Source organism: Pseudocercospora fijiensis (genome assembly GCF_000340215.1).
Source record: "Pseudocercospora fijiensis CIRAD86 unplaced genomic scaffold MYCFIscaffold_10, whole genome shotgun sequence".
Lineage (NCBI taxonomy): Eukaryota > Fungi > Ascomycota > Dothideomycetes > Mycosphaerellales > Mycosphaerellaceae > Pseudocercospora > Pseudocercospora fijiensis.
In genome coordinates this window covers 2,608,356-2,621,249 of record NW_006921541.1, presented here as the reverse complement: position 1 = coordinate 2,621,249, position 12,894 = coordinate 2,608,356, and positions in this window count along the sequence as shown.

The following is a 12,894-nucleotide window of genomic DNA, read 5'->3' as shown; positions in this document are numbered from 1 at the left end:
GTAGGCGATATTATAGGAGTCGTCGGAGTAGACCCTATTAAGGATATTATCCCTACCTAGTTCGCCTGCCTTAGCGTCGTCCTAGTCCTCGCCGTTAATAGTAGGGTCTTCGTTAGGCTAGTTACTAGGTTAGTCGCTAGTAGTAAACCTAGTAATTACCGGTATAGCGTTAATATAGAAGGTAGTAAAGAAGGTGCGGTTAATAACCGCGTCGATATCCTCTTCTTCTATTATCTCGGCGATATCTTCTTCTATAGTAGGCCTTCTAGAAAGGCTATCCGGTCTAGTATGCTTCTTACTAGGAACATAGAAGACGTCGAAATTAAACAAATAGATCTAGGCAACCTACCGAGCTATCGTAGAGTTAGGCAGGTCGGAGGCTATACGGTTAAGTTAATAGACTAGCGTCTAAGCGTCGACTTCTAGGCGAAAGAACACTCTAAAAAGCCAAGGTCGGAACTTCTTAAGAGCCTTATAGATACTAAGGCACTCTCGCTTACTAGTATTATATCGGGCCTCGATAGGTTTCTATAGACCGGACTCGTACTAGATAGGGTAACGTAAGGAGGGCTTCTTACGATTATACTGTATTAGTATCTCGCCGTAGCCTTCCCTACTCGAGTCGATAGCAACAATTAGTAGACCTACGCCTTCCGAGTAGTTAATAGAGGTAAGCGTAGGCGCGCTAATAAGTGCCTTAGTAACCTTGTCCTTAGCGGCTTAGTAAACGGAGGTCTATTTAAACTCTATATCCTTCTTAAGCAAAGCGTATAGAGGCTTATATACTAACGCAAAGTTTTCGACCTAGATGCGAAAGTAGGAGACTACTCTAAGCTAGATCCGGATATCTTTCTAATAGGTAGGGTCGGGCTAGGACACAATCTTTAGGACCCGTGCATTGTTAGGATAGCGGCCGTTCTTATTAGTTACAAACCCGACAATGTTTATTCGTTTATATAGGAGCTAAAGCTTCTCCCTATATACCGTTAGGTTAGCTCGCTCTAGGTCGTAGAGGATACTATCGAGGTTCTAAATGTATTCGAGAAAGAACCTACGGATACTAGGCTCTACTTCTTTATTGTCGTACCTAGTTTTAGGGCCCTTAATGCCGATATCGTTAAGGAAAGGTATCGCTATATAGGAGATATAGGCCGCGAGGACTTGGTTTATAATACGAACGAACTAGGCTACGGAGTTAGTTGCCCCTTATAGAAGGGTAGTTTGTCTATATAGCCTAAGAGGTGTCTCGAAACTAGTAAGGTTACGGCTATTAGAATAGAGAGGGATCTAGTCGTAGCCCGAGAAAACATTAACTAGTAAGGCTACAATACAGTTAGTAAAAGCTTCCGAGAACCTATTAGTCTCTAAAGGGAGGTTAGCATCTCTAATTATAACTGCGTTAAACTTTTGTATAGCGTTAATTAGACGGTACTTCTTTAGTTCCCTAGGAGCTGTCTTCTTCTAAACTAGGAAGTATAGATTGCGATACGAGGCATAGGAAGGCTCTAAGGTGCTAGCCTTTATACGCTGCCGTATTATATCCTTAACTATACCTCTTAGGCTTAGGTTTAGCTTAAACCCTAGGTAAGCCTAAGGCTTATACTCGATCGTTCGGATCCTTTATAAAGGGGCAACCTCCGGGTTAATCCTACCTAGATACGTAAAGTTATATACTAATACGGCTTCGCGGTTATATAGAAGCTCGTATAGCAAATCTAGTTTAAGATCCGAAAGCTCGATGCTAGGTTTGATATTAGCTAGTCTCTCCGGCGTTAGCCTCGATCCCCTAGGAATAGCGGAGAACTTTTTAGTAATATACCTCTAGTCGTATAGACTATCCCTAGGTATTAATATCGCTTCGCGGTTAAGGCACTTTTGTCGCTAGTTAGGATTTCCGCTAGGATTAGACCTATCGGTTATATGTACGCTACCTTTTATAGGCTTGATCTTGTTAGCTACCCTTTTATATAGGGTATATATACTAACCGCTCGTAATACCCGAGCCCTCTCTCTTTAACGTTAGGCCCGGAGATTAGCGTAATAGAATAGCGCGTAAACTTTATTAGAAGTCTCCTTAAGTCGGTAGGTATATAGCTAGTAATCCTAATTTATAATTCCGGCGAAAACGTTAGATTCCTAATAATACCCCCGGGGTAGTATTAGCTCGGCGCTCTAATTAGTTAGTTCGGATTCGGGCTCGGGTAGATCCGCTTCTAGCGGCGATGCCTACGACAGTATTATTACCGAGATTCGTATACTAGGTTATCGTTGCCGGGTTGTTATACTCGCTATCGCTTCGAGTATTCGCCTCCTTAGTATAGAGCCTAGAAACTTACCTTAACGTACGGAGCGGCGTACCTCTAGATATAACCTATTTAAGCTATACTAACTTATAGCGCAGATTGCCGGTCTTACAACCGCGCTATAGCGTTTCCCGAAGAGCGCTTAGAAGCAGCAAGGATATCCTCGTAGGACTTGTAGCTAGTGTTTCCGATATAACTAGTAAATACGACTCGGTTACCCTTCTAGTTAGCGATAGTTCCTTCCTAGGAGCTATCGTCGCAGTTGCGCTAGACACCCCGGGTTATATAAAACTATAGACGACCTAGAATGATTAGCGTATTCGGGTTAGCGGCAATCTAGAAGGTAAAGGAAAAGCATATACCGAAAGCGTCTACTATAATATTATAGTAGGTACCTACTAGCGCAACCTCCCTATTTACTCCCTATATACTAAGGGAAATATCTCTATTTATTAGCAGTCGGAGCTGTTTAGCCTAGCGCTTACTTATAATAAGTAACTCTAAACTATTATTAAGTATTACTAGCAACTACTAACTATAGCTTCTAATAGTAACTTAAATATAGATAGCGGGAACGATAGCAAAGGAACGGGTAACTGCGGAAAGGTCTATATTATTAGGGATAGAGTAAAGTTCCTTAGGTCGAGGAGGTTCTACTCGACCGATTTGTTAGCTAGTAAATCGGACAGCCTTAATAGAAACTAAAACCGAAGCAGGATCGGTATTATTATTATTCCCTCGGCCTATCTCCTTAATCCCCTCTTCGTTAGCATTATCGATAGTCTCCTAGCTCTCGTAGGTTACTAATTCGCCTTCTACTAACTTCTAGGCCTCTAAAAATTTAGGAAGGAACTATAGGGAAGAGACGTCGATATAGTCCTCTCGCCCCTATTTGCGTTAGAGGGCTATAAGGTCTTTTATAAAGGTAGTATCGTTAGGAATCCGGCTCTAGAACAGGTTAGTAGGCAAACCGTATACTAGAAGCTCCCCTATAGACACGTTAGACTTAAGGTCTAGGAACTATAAAGCCTAGAAGAGAGCATTTGCCTTTGTATCGTAAGAGTTAGTAGGCCCGGTACTATACTTCTTTATATACCTATTAAAGCGAAAGCTCTTTAGGTCGGCTAACTTTCGTTTATAAGCCGGCGGGTTAGCTAGGCCTAGGGTACTACTAAGGTCGGTAGTATTATCCTCTATATCGATATCGGGAGTCTCTAGTACCTCCGGAGTAGCTATACTAGCTCGGGTTATACGGTCTTTAGCTGTCTAGAGTGTCTTAGTCTTAGCGACTAATTCTCGCTGTTTCTTAGCCTTATTAGCTGCCTGCTTCTTAAGTATCCTAGTAGGGGCTACCGTACTAGGGCGGGTAGGGTTCTACGGGCTCTTGCCCTTACCCTAGGACGACTAGGTTTAGGACGACTAAGTTTAGGACCTTATAGTAGCGTAGATATCTATACTGTTCTTAGTAACCGCGTAAACATTAGTAACTGCGTCCGGGTCCTAAGACACAAAGTTAACTTTAATAGGCTTAGTAGTACTATTACTGCTCCGCTCCTTAACCTATTTTGTCCGGACCTTCTAAGTTTCTCGTTTAGTAATAGCGGCGAGGGTACTGTTCCTAGTGTCCTTAAACTCGATCTTACTACTATACTTCTTCTCTAGAAGACTCCTAAGTTAAGGCAGCTTCGGAGCTCTACGATCCTACTCGAAGTTAATCTTGTCGCCGGTATCGGTATAGTAGAACCGACTATTTACTTATATAACGAGCTTCCTTTTAAGAAGCTCTTTCTAGACAGGGCAGTCTAATTAAACATGTTTAAAACCGCCGTATATCTAGCACTTGCTATTTAAGTTAGAATAGATCTTCCGTATAGCGTAGACGTTAACTAAAGGGGCCTTAGGGTAGTTAGGATCGGAGACCTAGTAGACTAGTAGTACATCCTTTAGTATACTAGCATTAAGGACCTCCCTAACTCGCTATAGTACTTTCGTATTAAGGTTGAGCTAGGCTAGGGATTTAGCTAAGTCCGCAACGTCCTAAGAATGCTTAGTAACGGTAGGAGTTACGGTACTAGGACTACTTTGCGATTTAGGAAGAAACTTAGGCCCTCTAGTTCCTAAGGTATCGTTCCTTACCTAGGCTAGGTTATTCCGGTCCTCGCTGTAAATAAACTTCTTTATATCGGCGGAGCTATTAATATCGTCCTTAATAGCCTCTAGGACCTCTTTATACTTCCTAAAGGTCTTAGGATTAGCTTCGCTAAGCTTATAGCGACGGAAGACACGTGTTAGAACTAAAGAGGTTATACGTAATTAGTATGTAACCGGGCTCGAGTAAAGCTAGGGTCTCGATGCCTTAGGCAGGGCTTAGCGCTTAGTAGTAGGCTAACTTGCCTGCCTTCCTCCCTCTCCTTCTAGCTCCTTATCGAATACTACTCGTACCTACTACTACCCTATCTACCTGCTAATATACCCTTCTTATATAGTATTCGATCTACCCTTTAAGGGCAGTAGCTAGATAGTCCTTATTTTAAGCTTTTAGCGGTATAGCTACGAACAAGACTAATCTAACTATATTGCGCCCGAAGAACGGGACCTATACGTACTATTCTATCGAAACAACCGTATCAATTATTAAGCAAGGCCTTCTATACGGCCTATTATACTAAGTTAAGTATACTAGGCCGATATCTACTAATTCCGCTACATTCGTATCTTAGGGGCTAACAATATATTATTAGTATCGCCCCTTATAATAGCCGGTTTATTACGAAACAACAACCGTACTGCCGCTAGCAGTACTAACAACGACAATGCTAGTAGCGCAGTGCCTACTAAAGTGCCTACTAAAGCACCTACTAAAGTGCCTCCTACTAAAGAGCCTACTACTAAGCCTACTAAAGAACCTGTAACTCTAGGTAACGACTTAGAATTGCCTGTCGACGATATTCTTAACAATATTGTTAATCGTCGATATAGCTAACTAGCCTTTAGTCCTCAACTAGTAGGGAGACTTTAAGAAGCTACTTAAAATAGGCTTACTACTTTACGCTAAGAACAATAGTTAAAGGATAACCTTCTTAAGCTTCGCCGCCTTTAGGAAGCCCCGACAACTAAACTAATAGTAGGGCCTTCCTTACTAACTATTTAAAAGAAGGATGCTAAACTTAAGGATTGCACTGTATTCGATAGCTCTAGTCGAAAACAATATAACGACTATATTCGTAACTATAAGCTTAACTAGCGCAATATACCGAGAGCGCTGCTAGATGACTATTCCTTAGTCGTCTATGCTATATAGTACATCGATAGAGACCTAAAACGTACCTAGGATAACTATTTCGACTCCCTCGACGACTAGACCGCTATTTAGTAGCAGACCTATAAAACTATTATACTAGATACCCTTAGAAACCCTATACTAAGGCAACAATATACTTAGGACCTGTATCTTCGAGCTAAACAGAAGACTAATTAATCGGCCCGCTCGTTTGAGGCCTATTTAAAAACCCTTAAAGACGACCTTCCGCCTAAGACTAATTCTATATAGATCTCCGAGATACGCCTAAAACTTAGATAGGAACTTATCCTCGAATTAGACCGTCGCCGTATATTCGAACAAGCTAACCTAATACGCATTTAATTTATAGTCGAAGTAGAAACAGCCGAACGAGCTGTCTAGCTCTAATAACGACTAGAATCGAGGATCCGGCTAGCTAGTACTAACCGCGGTAATCGTAGTAGCCGCGGAGGAAACTAAGGTTCCTACTATAATAATAATGCTAATAATAGGAATAGTAATAATAACCGTAGAAGAGGCCGTAGCCGCTGTTAGAGCCAAAGAGGCTATACGTAATTAGTATGTAATTAGGCCGAGTGAAGCTAGGGTCTTAGTGCCTTAGGCAGGGCTTAGCGCTTAGCGTTAGGCCAACTCTCCTGCCTTCCTCCCTCTCCTCCTAGATCCTTATCGAATACTACTCGTACCTACTACTACCCTATCTACCTGCTAATATACCCTTCTTATATAGTATTCGATCTACCCTTTAAGGGCAGCAGCTAGATAGTCCTTATTTTAAGCTTTTAGCGGTATAGCTACAATAACTAATCTAACTATATTGCGCCCGAAGAACGGGACCTATACGTACTATTCTATCGAAACAACCGTACCAATTATTAAGCAAGGCCTTCTATACGGCCTATTATACCGAGTTAATCGCACTAAGCCGATATCTACTAATTCCGCTATATCCGTATCTTAGGGGCTAACAATACATTATTAGTGTCGCCCCTTATAATAGCTAGTTTATTACGAAACAACAACCGTGCTGCCGCTAGTAGCGCTAGCAACGACAACGCTAGTAGCATAGTGCCTACTAAAGTGCCTCCTACTAAAGAGCCTGCCGGAGAGCCTGTTAAAGAAGAACCTATAGTTCTAGGTAATAATCTAGAATTGCCTATCGACGACATTCTTAACAATATTGTTAACCGTCGATATAGCTAACTAGCCTTTGGCCCCCAACTAGTAGGGAGACTCTAAGAAGCCACCTAAAACAGGCTTACTACCCTACGTTAAGAACAATAGCTAAAGGATAACCTCCTCGAAATTCGCCGCCTTTAGGAGGCCCTAACAACTAATACTAAGCCGATAGTAGGGCCTTCCTTACTATTAGTCCTAGTCTAGAAGAAGGATGCTAAACTTAAGGACTATACCGTGTTTAATAGCTCTAGTCGAAAGCAATACAACGACTACATTCGTAACTGTAAGCTTAACTAACGAAATGCACTAAGGGCCCTGCTAGACGACTATTCGCTAGTCGTCTATGCTATACAATACATTAATAGAGACCTAAAGCGTACCTAGGATGACCACTTTAACTCCCTTACTAATCAGACCGCTGTTCAGTAGCAAAACTATAAGACTATTATGCTGGACACCCTTAGAAACCCTATACTAAGGCAACAACACGCTTAGGACTAATACCTTCGAGCTAAACAAAAGACTAATTAATCGGCTCGCTTATTTAAGGCCTATTTAAAGACCCTCGAAGACGATTTGCTAGCTAAGACCGACTCTATCTAGATTTCCGAAATACGCCCTAAATTGCGATAGGAATTAGTCCTTAAATTAGACCGTCGCCGTGTATTCGAACAGACTAATCTAACGCGCATTCAATTTATAGTCGAAGTAGAAACAGCCGAACGGGCTGTTTAGCTCTAATAGCGACTAGAATCAAGGATCCGACTAGCTAGTACTAACCGTAGCAACCGTAGTAGCCGCGGAGGAAACTAAGGTTCCTACTAGGATAACAATACTAACAATAGGAACAGTAACGATCGTAGAAGAGGCCGTAGCCGGCGGCTATATAGAGGAGGCCGCGATAGGGGCCGTAGAAGGGGCTCGTATCCCTATAATGCTAACCGCTCGACTAACAATAGCAGTAACAACAGCTACGGCAGTCTACTAACCGGGTTGAAGTGCTTCAATTGTGATAGCACTAGCTATCTACTAGGCCAATGCGACAAACCTAAGGACTAGGCCCGAATCGACCGTACTGCCGCTAAGTACCGAAAGCACCTCTTAGTAGCTAACGCTACCCCTATAGGCTAACCTTCGAAAAAAGAGTAAGCGCCGCACTAACTGTTAGCCTCGTACGGTATAAGACTATCGATATTGTGCTAGCTATTACTCGTACCTGTCTTATATCCGGGCCCGATACTAACTATAAGACTAAGGTTATACTAGATCTAGGAAATTCAGTTAGCGCCCTTATTAGCTATCGCCTAGCTAAGCAATTAGACCTTCGACAACTGCCCGGGACTAACCTGCCAACCCTTACTTAGTTTAATAACGCTCGGTACTTGACCTATAGGGCCTACTATGTCTATATAGCCCTAAAGGACGACCTCGGCAATAAGCGCCTGCTAAACTTTACTGCCTACGCGGTAGACATAGACAGCCTCCTATCTAAGATTGTTATTAGTAACCCTGTTCTTAAGTACTATACTATAGTTATAGACTTAGGCAGTTAATAGTAGCGATTTAGAATCGCTAGGAAAGAGGATATTAAACATATCGATGTTAGCGAGTGCCCTAACGATATTAGGGTCCTATTTATCGGCAACCTAACACCTGCCGCAGCTAACCTAATAGTCGACCTATTAGGCGATAACGATAAGCCTATGCCCCCTAATAGCATAGACCCTAATTAGCTTGCTCGCATACTGGAGCCTATTCGAGAAACCTATATTAATATGTTTAAACACCACTTAGCATCGACATTGCCTATATTCAAAGAGACGGATTATAAGATTGATATTATAGAGGGCAAGGAGGTCCCTTTTAGCCCCCTCTACAACCTTAGTAAACGAGAGCTTACTGTGTTACGTAAGTACCTAGAGGAAAACCTAGCTAACAGTCGTATTCGGTATAGTAACAGCCCTACTAGCGCCCCTATCCTATTCGTACTAAAGAAGGATAGTAGCCTACGTCTGTATATTAATTATCGTAGGCTTAACGCTGTTACTATTAAAGACCGCTGCCTACTTCCTCTTATTAATAAGACCCTCGATCGCCTTTCTAGTACTTACTACTATACTATATTAGACATTAAGGACGCCTATTACCGTATCTGTATCCGCAAGGGCGATAAATAGAAGACAGCCTTTCGCACTCGTTATAGGCATTTCGAGTACTTAGTTATGCTATTCGGCTTAGCTAATGCCCCTATAACGTTCTAGTCCTATATTAATCGGGCCCTTTCGGGCCTATTAGACTATCTCTATATAGTTTACCTAGATAACATCCTAGTTTATATACACTTACCTAACATTGCGGAGCACTAGGCTATAGTCCGCAAGGTGCTCGATCGCCTATAAGCCTATAGACTGTATTATAAGCCTTCTAAATGCACCTTTGCTGCTAAGGAGGTATCCTTCCTTAGCTTCCTCGTATTAACTAAGGGTGTTAAGGCTAATCCTAACCGGATTAAGACTATTACTAAGTGGCTAACGCCTACTAGCATTAAGGAGCTTTAATTATTCCTAGGTTTTGCCAACTTCTATCGTCGCTTTATTAAGGGCTATTTACGACACGTAATGCCCCTAACTAAGCTTACTAAAACTAAGGCCAACCCGACTAGAGAGTTTAAATAGACTAATAGAGCACAAGCCGCTTTTAACGGTCTAAAGCAGCGCTTTACTAAAGTCCCCTTGTTATACTATTTCGTACTAAACAAGCAGATCCGAATTGAGACTAACGCTTTACAGTTCGCTATATCGGCTATTATGTCCTAGCAATTAGATGATAACTATTACTAGCACCCGATTGCCTTCTTCTCGAGGAAGATAATCGATGCTAAGCGTCGCTATAAGACCTACGAGCAAGAGCTCTTAGCTATTGTCGAGGCCTTTAAGCACTAGAGGCATTACCTCGATAGGGCCTAATATACGATACAGGTCTATACAGACTATAACAACCTCCGTAGTATTACTAAGGTTACTAGAGTTATAGGTCGATAGGCTAGATAGGCCGTCTACCTCGCTAGGTTTGATTTTAATGTATTATATCGGCTAGGTATAAGCAACCCTACTAATAGCCTATCGAGGCGACCTAATTACGATAGCGGGACTTAGCAATCTATTAATTCATTGTTTCCAACCCTGTAGTATAAGATTGCTATAGCCCGTATTGTTAATAAGCACGCGTAGGATAAGCGGCTTACCGGACTCCGCGACGGCTTAAAGCATGTTAATGCTCTTACTATATTAATAGTGCGTATTAAGGCAAGAGCTAAGGATATAGATAGGAGAAGTTATAATAACTCCCTAGTCGATATCGCTATATATAGTAATAGCGATTAAAGCACTAATGCAGTTAATCCGGCTGCTAGTGCTATTAGATACATATAATGCGTACCTCGTTTAATAGCGAGGGTGCTATTAAATAACCTTGCAAATAGGGATAGTTAATCGTTTATAGATAAGCTATTACGGGCTTAGCAGAGGGACGCCTTTGCTACTAAACGTATAGACAAGCTTATAAGTAGGCGAAAGACTCGATCTAGTAAGAGTAACAATTAGTCGATCGATAACAAAGGTCATTTAAAGTTCAAGGGCAGATACTATGTCCCCGCTAAACATTCGATCCGACAAGAACTTCTTAAGCGATACTATAATAGTAAGCTTGCCGGTTACTATAGTATAGAGAGGTCGCACGAGCTACTATCGCGCATATACTACTAGCCAAATAGTAAGCGGGATATAAAGGACTACGTAAACACGTATGCCGTATATTAACGAGTTAAAGCGCCGAAGCACTTGCTATTCGGCGAGTTGTCTTTACTCCCTGTTCTAAAGAAGCTATTTGTAGAGCTTATAATAGACTTTATTATAGGACTTCCGCCTACTAAGCGTAGGGGGGAAGTGTATAATGCTATCCTTGTTGTAGTAGATCGATTTACTAAGGGCGCTCGATATATCCCGGCGCGTAAGGATTGGACTGCTATTAATATAGTAGAGGCGCTATAGACTAACATCTTCTGTACCTATTAGGGAACCCCTAAAGGGATAGTCTCTAACCGAGGCTCGACATTTACATCGCACTATTAGAGCGAAATATGCCTACAGCTGAGACTAAAGCATCGGCTATTAATAGCCTTCTATCTATAGACTAACGGTTAAACAGAGAGGCAGAATGCTACCCTATAGCAGTACCTGCGCAGTTATATTAATAAGAACCCCGAGGACTAGGTCAACCTCCTACAACTAGCTGAATTCGTATACAATAACAGTATCTACTCATCTACTAAGGTCTCCCCTTATTTTGCTATAATAGGCTAGAACGCTGCCTTACTACAAGATCTATTTACCTCGCTCGAGGCCGAGCGTAAGGAAAGGGAAGCGCGTTAAGTACCCGAAACACTAGCGGCCATTAAGAGGGTTTAGAAGATACGAGAAATCTATACTAAGATAGCCGAGAAGTTAACAAAGGCTTAAGAGTACTAAAAGACCTACTATGACAAACACTACCTTCTAATAACCTTTAAGCAAGGCGATATAGTTATACTTAGTACAAAGAACCTCCGCATCCGTAAACACCTATTACCCGATAGCAAAACAAGGCCTAAGCTCGTACTAAGATACATTAGCCTATTCCGCATTCGAGAACCGAAGGGCATACAGGCCTACTAGTTATAGCTTCTACCCTATTATACTATCTATAACACCTTCTATATATCCCTCCTTAAGCTATACTATCAACGCGAAGGCGATAAAGCGCCTGCTAAGTTAGAAGAAGTCTTGGCTAATAGTAAAGAACTGTAGTCTATAGAACGTATCCTATAGTACCGGACTAGGAAAGGCAAGAAGGAATACCTCCTAAGGTAGTAAGGCTATTTACTAGAATAGGACTCATAGGAAGCTAAAGATTCCTTTAAGGACATAACCGAGTTGTTGGATAAGTATTAGACTAGCGTGAAGAATAAGAAGAAGGCTAAAAGCTTATAATGTTACTATTAAGGCCTAGGATCAATACTATCCTAGGGGTGCTATTAGCTAACCAATTAGGGACAAGCAATTGTTAGCAACAAAGGATAATAAGACTATACCCGGCGCGCTACGACGCGTTAATTAATCAATCGTATGCTCTTTTAAGGGCTCTACCTCTTTACTAACGCGCCCTGCAGGTCCCCCTCTTATTCCCTTATTCTAACGAGGCCTCGAGGCCTAAGCGACCGGCGAAGGCGCGCGCGTAGCGGATAGTGCCGGCGGTATATTAGAAGAAACGGCACACGCCTATGTTAGTAACGGTATTGCGGAGTGTGTTACTATTTGAGAAAGGAAGGATACGGCTATATTAGTAACGGTATTGCCGAGTTGTTATTAGTTAAAGAAGGAAATTAGAAGCAAGGTGAAGTTAGCGCTAAGACGACTAGTACCGCTATTGTTAACATTACTTGCTATTGCTACTACGCCTGCAGACACAACCTTACCTACACTACGCGCCGGAGCGCACCCTACTAGACAAGTTAAAAGAATAGCTATATTAAAGGTTTGATTAAAACTTTGATTAAAACTTTAAGCCGCTTAAAAGATTAAGCAACTAATGGACTAACTAACTAAGGGCAAAACTATAGAGCTAAGCTAGCCGGGGTCGATCTTGCGGACAATAGGTTACTCCTCGATCTATCTAACCCTTTAAGCGAGGCGAACCTCTACTACTATACTTATAATAGCCTTTACCTATAGAAACTAGACGAGCTGTGTTTTTTAAAAAGATATAATTGGTTGACACTTGAAGGCTGCTAAACCTAACTAATTAGGGCTAGCGAAACTACGAACAATAATAGTCCTCGTAATAATAAGAACAATCCCTCGGAAACGGACAAACCCTCGGAAGCGGACATTTCTAGGTCTTTTAAGAGTAGACGCAAAGAACTCGGTACGATATCACTTAGAGCGGAGGCAGGGCTATAATACCTCGTACGTCTACCTATTATAGTAGGGAAGACGCGCTCGTATTATAATTAGTCGAAGGCCCTTAATTCTTATAGATATATATTACTTTATAGTTTATTATATATAGAAATGGCGT